A 10,637-nucleotide genomic window follows, 5' to 3' on the forward strand; every position below is an offset into this window, starting at 1 on the left:
AGGCCTGGACAACAATAGCTCAGGAATGCATACATAAATATAATGACACTGTACATTGTGTCACCGGATTCACCCCAAGGTATTTATTGAATGGAACAGATGCTCAAATTTTACCAAACGAATTAAAAGAAACAATATCGAAAGATGATTGGATAAAGGATAAAAAGGAAGCACTTCAAAATACAATCAAATCACATGCCTATAACAAACATTTGTATGACAAAAATCGTATAAAATATGACTTTAACGTAGACAAGGTTTATGTTGAAAATGGAAATAAACTTAACAGGAAAAAACTAGATGAACTGAGAATCGGACCTTTTGAAATTATAGAAAAAGTATCTTCTACAATATATACGATAAACACAGGAAGGAAAAAATCAGAATCAAGTCTATTTCACGTATCAAAGCTCATCCCGGCTCCTATATATGATGGATGTTCTTAAAATTTTATATATGTAAAATTTTCAGGAAAATTTTCCGTCCCAGGGGGGGAGATGTAAAGAAAATGTATTTCTTTAATTAGATTTAAACGTCGCGCCCAATCAAGTTTATCCATTAGTCCGTAGGGGGAGAGCGCGTAGCAGGAAAATCGTAATAGAAAACACGAGCGCGACGTGGCAGTCAAGAATAAGCACGAAGTGCAATAGATAGATTAATCGTAATTAAATCCAAAGATTGTAAACCCAAAATTGTAAAAGGGAACGACAGTGATAATTATAAACCTTAGTGTCGTTTCTTTGTTTTACAGGTAGGAATTTATATCCAAGTTGTTTTTGTGAAATTTCAAGTGTTTAAAAAAATAATAAAATTCTTTGTTTTACAGAGCAACACATGAGTTTATTATAGTTCCCAAATTATCAAAATAATAACATAATATACATACTAGAGTGGGTGAATCGGCTTGTGAGTTTCGACGATTTAGGGAGCCGGACCAAAGGTTCAACCATAATGGTGGGGTTCGTTAGGAAAAACCAGACTAAGACAAGTCAAGTGTAATATTTCACGAGTAAAAGCGTGAAATGTTAGGACAATGACACAAGTCGGGAAATTAGAAAATATGAAAGTTGAAATGAATAGATTAGAATTAGATATAGTATACATTAGTGAAGTCCGTTGGTCAGAGACTTCTGGAGTGGAGACTTAGAATAATACATACACGATCGGTGGAAGGTAATGCGGGGTTGGAATTGTAATGCGTAGGTAAGCAGAACAGCGTATAGGAAGTTATTTTTAAACACGCGATAGGATAGTTATGGTTAAACTAAACTTGAAACTGATAAAAACGGTAATAGTGCAGGTCTACATGCCTACATCATCTTACAATGATGAAGACGTAGAAGCGATTTATGCAGATATAGAAAACGTGTTAAATGTAGTGAGAGGGCAGGAAAACCTAATAGTTGTAGGAAACTACAACGCAGTAGTAGGTGAAGGTAAAGACGATGCAATAGCGGGTTCTTCTACATTAAGGAATAGAAATGATGGTTAGACTGATAGAATTTTGCGTTAAACATAACTTAACCGTCGCGAATACTTTATTCAACCATCACGTTAAGAGGCACTATACGTGGAAGATACCAGGTGATCTAGAGAGATATCAGTAAGATAAACGGCATCTACCTGAGATCCCCCAAGCAGTGCTTCATATAAAAATTGCTCGTAAATTAATAAATTCGAGAGAGTCGATCTACGGTTAGTGAAACCGTGTTGCTAGTCAATGATAACAGACTTTACTTGCTCACCTAACTTATCACAAAGTAACCGATCGAGAAGTTTAGGTACAGAGTTCATAATTGAAATTGGTCGATAATTTTTCGCTGCATTCCTACTTCCACTATTTTAGGAGTTACATGTGCTTGCTTCCAAATTTTAGGAACGTATCCTTCCCTTAGAGACCTATTAATGAACGATGTTATGGGCCTAAACAGGGCCGATTTACACCTGTTACCAGGATGATTGGTGGTATTTCGTCCGGGCCAGCCCCTTAATGAGGTTTAATTACGTTAATACCTCTTGAGACATCTGCCTCGTCAATTGTTATTTTCTCCAAAGAAGAATAAAAGTACTCTAATAGGAGATTTGACAAAGTATTTGGATTTTCATAGGGCATTTGATTCAGTGAACCATTCGAGATTGTTAAAAAAAATGTATATTACGGCAAAAATGGTTAATTATTAAATTGCATTGGTAGTTATTTAAATGACAGATATCAGATGGTTAGGTATAAGAATCTTAGAATTGGTGTGGTCTCGGGGGTGCCACAAGGTTCACACCTGGGTCTACTTCTCTTCAATTTGTATATAAGTGACATAAGTAAATGTTTTTAAAAATTTTAATTGGTTTTAATGCCGATGACATAAAGGCGTACAAAAGTGTGTCCTCTATCAGCGATGGTTTGGTTTGCAAGAGGACCTTAATAGGGTTTCTAGATGGTTCAATGAAAGCGGACTTATACTTAATTTGTTGTGAAAGACAGGGGGGGTGTGGTTCGACGAATGTCTTAACATTAATGCTCGTATGGATTATGCTATGAATAGATCATTTAATTAATCTGTTTTATAAAAATACAGGGCTGACGTTATTATGGAAGTAGTATTTATAGATCAGGAAAGGTACAAAATGCAATCTAACTATTAAGAAAGGAATCGATATAATCTCTGAATTGCAATTATTTGCAACTTCGTCCAACAATTATAATCCCAAAGTTATATACTTTTTGAATATTATAACATTATGAATACATTTAAAGTAAATACAGATGAGATTGGTTTAGGTAATTTAAAGCATTATTATACATTATACAATCATTATAATATAAGGGGTTCCAAACGATTTGTAACTCCGAACATGACCTCAAATTTTTTCTTAAATGCTCCGCTATATAGACTATGTATCGAAGCTAACAGATGTATAGGAGACTCGGATTTCAGTGTGAACTCATTATTCTCATTTAAGAAGTCCTTACAGGAACTGATCTTTTGTGAATGATTATTGTTGTTGATTTACATACTGTACGTTAATTATCCTTGTATCCGGTACCTGTTTATAACTAAATAAATAAAATAAATATAAAAGTCCTTGAACAAGCCAAGAACTGTATCAAGAAATTGAATATCAAAACTGATTTAATTAAATAGCAAACAATAACAAAATTATTATTATATATGAGGAAAAGAAGCATCTAAATTTAGTTGTAGATAAATCATTTATCGAAGATTCTCGATACAAAAACTAAGGTAGGAAGAATGAAGAAAGTACTACTTAACATGATAGGAGTTGTAAGTGGAAGATAAACTGGACCATAATTGTATTTTGGACCTAGTAGAGAAAAATGGCCTGTAAGAAGGGCATATCCAAACCAATCACGTTTTTAAGCCAAATAAGCAGAATATTACCTCAGTAAACGTGGAAGTAACCAAATATGCGTACATACAAATCACGGCTAAAGGCTTCTTGGATTAAAATGGCAACAGTGTGGGGTACTATAAGAATTCAATTTACCGAGATGCCACAATTACTGCCACTGCTACCACAACAAGAAAAAATATAAAAACAATACCCAATGTGTAAATTGTGCGAAAAATCATGAAACTGATAAGTGTAATAGTAAAAATGTTAGCCGTATATTATATGTAGACTATAATTCAAAATTTAAGCTGAACTTAAAAACGAACCATAAAACAAATGACATTAGAAACTGAAACTTATAAGTGGCTACTGGAGAGACATCGCTAAGATAAGATTATCCTTAGTCTGGGTTGGTTAAGTAAATCAAAAAATGACAGTTGAAAATATCACAAACAATGAGGATGTAGAAACGCAAGAAACAGTTCCAGACTATCGGAAAAGTATTAAATGCAAGTGAATAAGTATAATACTGATAAATATAAGAAGCTTAAATGCAAACAGAATGTACATACAGGAATACTTATCATTAATAGAAGAAAACCTCATTGAATACAAGCTTTTTGAACAAGGCTATTTACTTAAATAAACCTACGCCGCATATTATAAACTGGTAGTAACATACAACTAGCGCCGGGGCGTAATCTGTGTTGGCATGGCTATTCATAAAATTCTAATTTATTTATATTTAATAATAATTTAAGTGATTAAAATAAGTATTTTTAAGTGAGATTCAATAATTAATGTATTAATTAGTAATCTTGATACTATGAAGATTTCCGGAACAAGGTTTTCTTCAAAAAAATCTACAAGTAAAAAACTTTACAGTATTGACGTTATTAGTCCAGAGTGTTCAAAATTTTGACATTTAGGAGTCGATTCAGTAAATTCAAGAACTTGATTTACCCATAAAAACATTTTAATTACTTGTTATAAAAATATAAAATTGGGAGACAACTGAGCTGACAGCCTGGGAGTAGTTATATTAATAGCCAGGAGATCGCGTGTCATCACAAATCAGTTGTCAATAAGAACAACTTCTAGTCCTGCGAAAATATCCGGGTTGTATAGGTGCTCAGTTCAAAATTATAGTAACTTTAGATTCAACTAAGAAGTTGGATGTGGCCAGACGGACCATTGACTTTAAAAAATTATTGATTGGAATAATATTTGAAATTATATATGTGGCTTACTGTCACGCAGTGAAGTTTTAAGGAAACTCAAAAAACCATTTTAGACTTTAAAACATATTTCAAAGTTAACTAAATATTTCTATATATATATATAATTATAACAATGCTATTCTTTCCAAATTCATAAAACAGATATCGAGTTCATTTACTTGTAAGATAAGCGTATTTGGCATTCCGCAGCAACGGAGCGAAAAGAATTATCAAGTACAAGCAGAAATTGACGCTAATTCGATAGTTCTGATTATTGTGAAAATTATTGAACTTCACGATGTCATCGAAAAGGACTTCGTCAGTTTTTTCGTTAAATTAGCTAAACCAAAGAAACTTCTAGAACCAATAAGTGACCCATGTTGAACTATGTACAAATAATCACTGGTTCATCAAAAAAGTTTAGCGCGTGAACGGGGATCGATAATGTAATCGCCATCAGTCGACTCTGGAACGAGAAAATTCTACTCTTAAGAGAGTAACTAGTGGGAAACTCCAAGTGTTGGTGACACTACCTCCTGAATGACGATGATTACAACGCTCCTATCAATGTAAGTAATCTTAACTTTTTCGGTGTGTTGATCTACGTTGAGAGAAACATCCTTTTTATGAACGTTTCTGTTCAATTCTTCATATCATTTATTATAATAAAGTTGTTATTGTTTTTTCAATCTTGTCGTTCTTATCATCTTAATACCTTACCCCAGTCACGCCAAAATAATCAAGATGCACTATAATCAGTTAATTAAAGTCAATAATTAACAAAAACAAAGTAACAAAATACCGCCGCGACATGTATGATGGAGACACCGTTTCTAAATTTATTGTGACATATATGGTGGAGGCGCCGATTTCTCTCAATTGTAGATCGATTCACTTATTTATACATTTTTTCACTTACATTTTATTTTTTTATTTGCTTGTTTTAATTATTTCAATTAAATCCATTCTGATAATTTTAATTTCACTCTTATTTTTAATTAGTTCCTTAATTTTGTTCACTACACACACCTATAACTAATTTCTTTGTGTATTTGATGAAACTCACTTTTCACTTTATGTTTGAAACCTTCCGAATTCGGAACAAACAAAATAGCTCAAACTCCAACGCCAAAACACGTGAAGTGAACTTCAGTCCCTGAAGAAGGTAACCTTGTTACCGAAAAGTGCTTCGGACAACTAAAGTGTCGTGTTTTGGCGTTGGGGTTTCAGCTATTTTGTTTGTTCTACCAAATCTTCATTTTTCTGAATTCGGATTTAATTTCGGAGCGAAATAAGGTGTGTCACGCAACTAAATATCGCCACGTCACTTATCTTTTTTAATAATTCTTCTAAGCACAAATTTTTCTATTTATCGACACAGTAATTGACAAAGACAGTCTTAGTCTAGCCAAAATGCAAAACTACCAGACCAAGACCAATTTTGTATACCACTAGTATGGCCAGATCATGCATTCAGAGAAAGAAATACTATGCTGAATGGAGAGCTAACCCAAACAACATAGAAAAGCTAAAGATGTATAAAAACTGCAGTACAATCGTAATGTTTTGTATGGTGCTAAAAAGTTATGAAATGAATAAGATCAAAAAATGCGGATTGTAAGAACCTACGAACTATGTTAGAATAAAACTTCATGTCTCAAAATAAAAAAATTAAAATTGAAAATATTAAACTAGGAGATGAAAAGGGAATAATAAATGAGCTTATAAAGATAGCTAATGCATATAACAACTGGAGTTGTTCCACTAATATCTATCTCGTTAGACAAAATTAAAAAAAAAATTACTATTATAGACTGTCCGAAAAAAAAACAATTTTTTAAAGTCTACAAATGATAGGGGACATATTTACTGCTAAGAACTACAGAACAATGTATTAAATAACATGGATAACACATTAATGCATATTTAAACATTAACATTAGTTTGCTCAAAAAAACAGTTTCTCAGACAACTTTATATAATCTGTCATTCATTTCAAAAGAAGGCAATATTCTACAATATTTTAAAAGTTTATTGACAGACGGTTTTCTCGAGCACAAGATTTTATCAGAGTAATATTAATTTGGATAAAAATCATGTAACTTGAGTTTTTGGCAGTCTAACAAATTCATTTTTGTGTATCAAGATCACTTAATAAAATTTGTTGTTTTAAGGCCACTCAAATTGAAACAAGCTTACACATACAAACAATATATTTACCCTACTTGGCGCTCCTGCAATTCTCTAGTCCGACAACGGCAGAAAATTTTCCAACCGAATTATTGAAAACTTAAAAGAATATTGGCCTACATTAAAAATTATCCGTGGTAAACTGAAGGTTTGTAGAAAATCATACAGGACCTTACCGGGAATGAAGAGGATCCCAAAGTCTTTGCATGTGAACTCTCTAGGCTGAACACGGAACCAAGCCATGTTTTTAACAACGATTCAGATCAATGCGAAACACTTAACCTCCACCTTGCGTTCGAAACAAATGCAGCGTCAAAAATTCAAAAGCACTAGAAAATCGTCAAAGTGCTAATAAAAACTTACAACAGGCCGCAAAAATTATGAAATCGAGTGACAAGAAGTTTCCACCTGTACCTATTGGCACTTCTGTACGGGTTGCAGTACCAGAGGTTGATAAAAGACGTGGTGATACCCTAATATTATAGGTGTAGTCTTGGTTAAAACTGAAGATAAACTCTATCAAATTGGTACCAAGGACGGAATCATAAAACAATTATGTTCTAAGTGTCGGTTCAATGTTTCTCCGAGAGTTCTTTTAGATGTACAGGATGTTCTGAGTACGGAAATTGCACTTATGTTCAGTTGCAAACCTACAATCAACTGGAACCGGCCAAGGATTCAAAAAGTGCCTTTGCAAGAAGAACTGTAGTACAGCAAGATGTTTGTACTATAAAAATAAACTATTGTATACTTCCAAATGCCATTCCAGCTTACCCTGCAAAAATAAATAAGTTCTTCAGCTGAAGTATTAACGGATTTGTCATGTGACGGCGAACGCTATTTTGCTGTCATATGATGACAGCCACATATGCAACCTACTTCATATATATTTTAATAAACAAATAGAGACTTTTACTTTTATATTGTGATGTAGAACTACTTAAATGACAGACTACAGTACAATACCAAAATTTCATACAATTCCTAGGACATGTATACATTTTACAAGTTCAACCGCGTCTGCCTACATCTAAAACATTGCGAATTGGTATGCCAATAGTTTTAACTGTCATATTTGTTTTAAAGATTTACACCGTTCAAAAGGGAGACTAAAAAATTGTTCCTAATTACGGAAACAAAATTTATTCTTAGCAGTCTGTTGCAATTGTTGCAAGTTACATGATGTTTATACAAATTAATACTACTATGGTAAAACCTTGCGGTCGAGAAAACCGTCTGTCAATAAACATTTAAAATATTGTAGAATATTGCCTTCTATTGAAATGAATGGCAGACTATAAAATGTTGTTCTGAGAAGCTGAGCAGACTAATGTTAATGTTTAAATATGTATTAGTGCGTTAAACGTGTTACTTAATACATTATTCTGTAGCTTGTGGCTGTATATGTGTCCCCTACAGATAAATGATTTATCCGTTTTTTATTTTGTATTTTATATTTTGAAGTTATGGAATACTAACAAGCACATTTTTGAAGCCATATAGAATCAAACAATGTATACCTACAAAGAATTAGTGCTTGCAACAACTAATAGCTAGCGTTGAGTCGCGTACAATCACCAAGCCTATGCCTATATTGACGTAACGTCTGGCCACGCCCCTTTTCCCCAGAAGAGGCATTTTGTAATTGTTTTTAAGACACTAAATGTGCGAATAAAATTTTGATTTTTTGCAGATCTCTAAATTTTTCACTTGAACATTCGATTTATGAATTTAAAAAAAAAATTGCTGAACAAGCCCATTGGCTGCAGGAATTCGCAACACACTGTAAGTCTCGCATGCCTTGTTTACGTAATCATCAATCCTACTCATTTTAATATTGTTTCCTTCTTACCTTGCTTCTGTTTGATTTAATTGTAATATGGCAAACACAGAGAGTGATAATCGCATTAGACAATTAGTCAGAAAACGTGGTTCAATAAAAAGCAAGCTTACAAGCTTCACTAAATATTTAGGTTCACTAGGTGATAGTCCAGATCTTCTTTAGGTTCTTCAGTTAGGTACTAGAACGACATGAATGCCAGACGATTTCAAATTATTTGAACTAATACAAGACTAATTAAAATTGTTGATTTCGGATAACGATTTTGAGTTACAATTATCTCATAGAAACAGTTTTGAAGACGAGTATTTTAAAGTTCGTCTATGGCACAGAAAGTCATTAGTACCAATCAGCAAGGAAAATTAATTGATAATCACATAAACTACTGATAATACCTCACCTAGCACACCATCCATATCTGAATCTTTACAACCTACTAATGATATTCATATTAAATTACCCACTATGGAACTATCTAAATTCTTTTAAATCAGCTTTTCACGACAACCCCAATTTTCTCTATACCTACGGTCCTGCTTAACAGGAAAGGGTGCTGACAAAAATTGAATCTCTTTAAGCTTCAGCCGCCATTTATTTAATAGTTTGGTTGATCCTAGAAAAAATATTATGATGATCCAAAGGCGGACATAAACAATAGAGTCAAAGCATTCAGGGGATATGATCTTTACTTGTCAAGTACCGGTCATCAAAAAATAACTAAATGCTATGTAGCCGAACACTCAAACAAATCCTTAATGAATGTGACTACAATGGAAAAAGAAGTTTCAGGATTTCGGACATCTGAATACCTCCATTGATGAATCCCTACAAAGTTACCGATGCAGATTTTGAAACTAGCTACCATGTAGAACCACTTAACAGTAGAAGCAACGCCTGAATTTGAAACATCATCTAGTCAAGATGGTGCAGCCACTCGACTACATAATCACCCAGAATTTTATGTGGAGTTTAGTACGTCGTTTTTGGTCTTTGTTTATCTTCCTATTTCATCGCTTTGTAGCTTAACTGTTCTTTTCAGAGCTCCTCCATCGTTATTTAATTTTTTTGATAAGTTACTGTGATGTGTTAATCCTATGAAAATGATAGCATAACGTTTAACAATTAAATCCGCAATCTCAGAACTTGGTTTTGAAGCTGTTTCATTATTTAGATAAGGAGAAAAAAAACGGCGGTCAGTTGCTCTTTGTAAACTGTGTTCATGAAAGATTTTTAGAAGCACTTGCCATTAGTTTGAGCACGATAACTAGGATTAAACAGAAAAGTGAAGGTGGAATACCTGCAAAAAAAACTAGACAGTGTAGGAAGTCTAAAACGTCTGGTTATTTCAACGTTATAATTTACGTTTCGATCCATGTGGATGGTTTATATTACTTTATTGGAATAAATTTGAATTTTTACTAAACTAGATTTCATTAACTTTGGCATATCAAAAATATACCGTCGACAATTGACAGCTACCTCAAATGTTAAAAATCGGAACCTTATCTTTTGTTTCTCTATGTCAAGAAAATCATGGTGGACGAAGGCAAAAAGGATTTAACGGAATCTGATTTTTTATAGAAGTTATGATTTCCTATAATTAGGGTTGTGGTAGGGATTTTTTTTATAAATTAAATTAGCACCGACACTATTCATTGTAGGAATAGAAGCTGATTATCAAAGTTACCTTAAAATTTTGTGTTTCATTTTCAATAATTGTTATTTTTTAATTTGATTCGACTGATTGAACTAAGTAGTGATATTTACGATATTTACAAAGTTCTGCCCATCGCATACCTGCAACGATTTTCTTTATCTTAATACCAGCTATGCAAATTTAGCACCTCATCGAAAGATTTGTGACATGATAATGCCCTTAATCGATAGGCCTCCGTTAGGTCAGATAAGGGCAAATATTTTTTTCGTTAAATCTATTGCTTTTTCTTTTTAATTTTTTTATAAAAATTTAAAAGCAATTTTAGCACCTCATACATGATCAAATAGTCGTTTTTTAACAATTTTTATTGCTTTTTTTT

General features: G+C 33.0%; 1 protein-coding gene across 4 annotated transcripts in view; it reads right to left on the reverse strand.

Moving 5' to 3' along the window:
* LOC108744735 (FERM, ARHGEF and pleckstrin domain-containing protein 2) overlaps positions 1–10,637 on the reverse strand; it is a 58,311-nt gene that overhangs the window by 44,445 nt on the left and 3,229 nt on the right. Inside the window, exon 1 of one of the 4 annotated variants that reach the window (XM_025974255.1) lies at positions 8,614–8,761. The exons of the other annotated variants lie outside the window; for them this stretch is intronic. The gene's annotated coding sequence lies outside the window, so the exon portion shown is untranslated. Of the gene's footprint in view, positions 1–8,613; positions 8,762–10,637 lie in introns of those variants that run through there. 4 annotated transcript variants of the gene reach the window in all.

The sequence above is a fragment of the Agrilus planipennis genome, unplaced genomic scaffold (assembly GCF_000699045.2).
Source record: "Agrilus planipennis isolate EAB-ADULT unplaced genomic scaffold, Apla_2.0 scaffold46, whole genome shotgun sequence".
NCBI lineage: Eukaryota > Metazoa > Arthropoda > Insecta > Coleoptera > Buprestidae > Agrilus > Agrilus planipennis.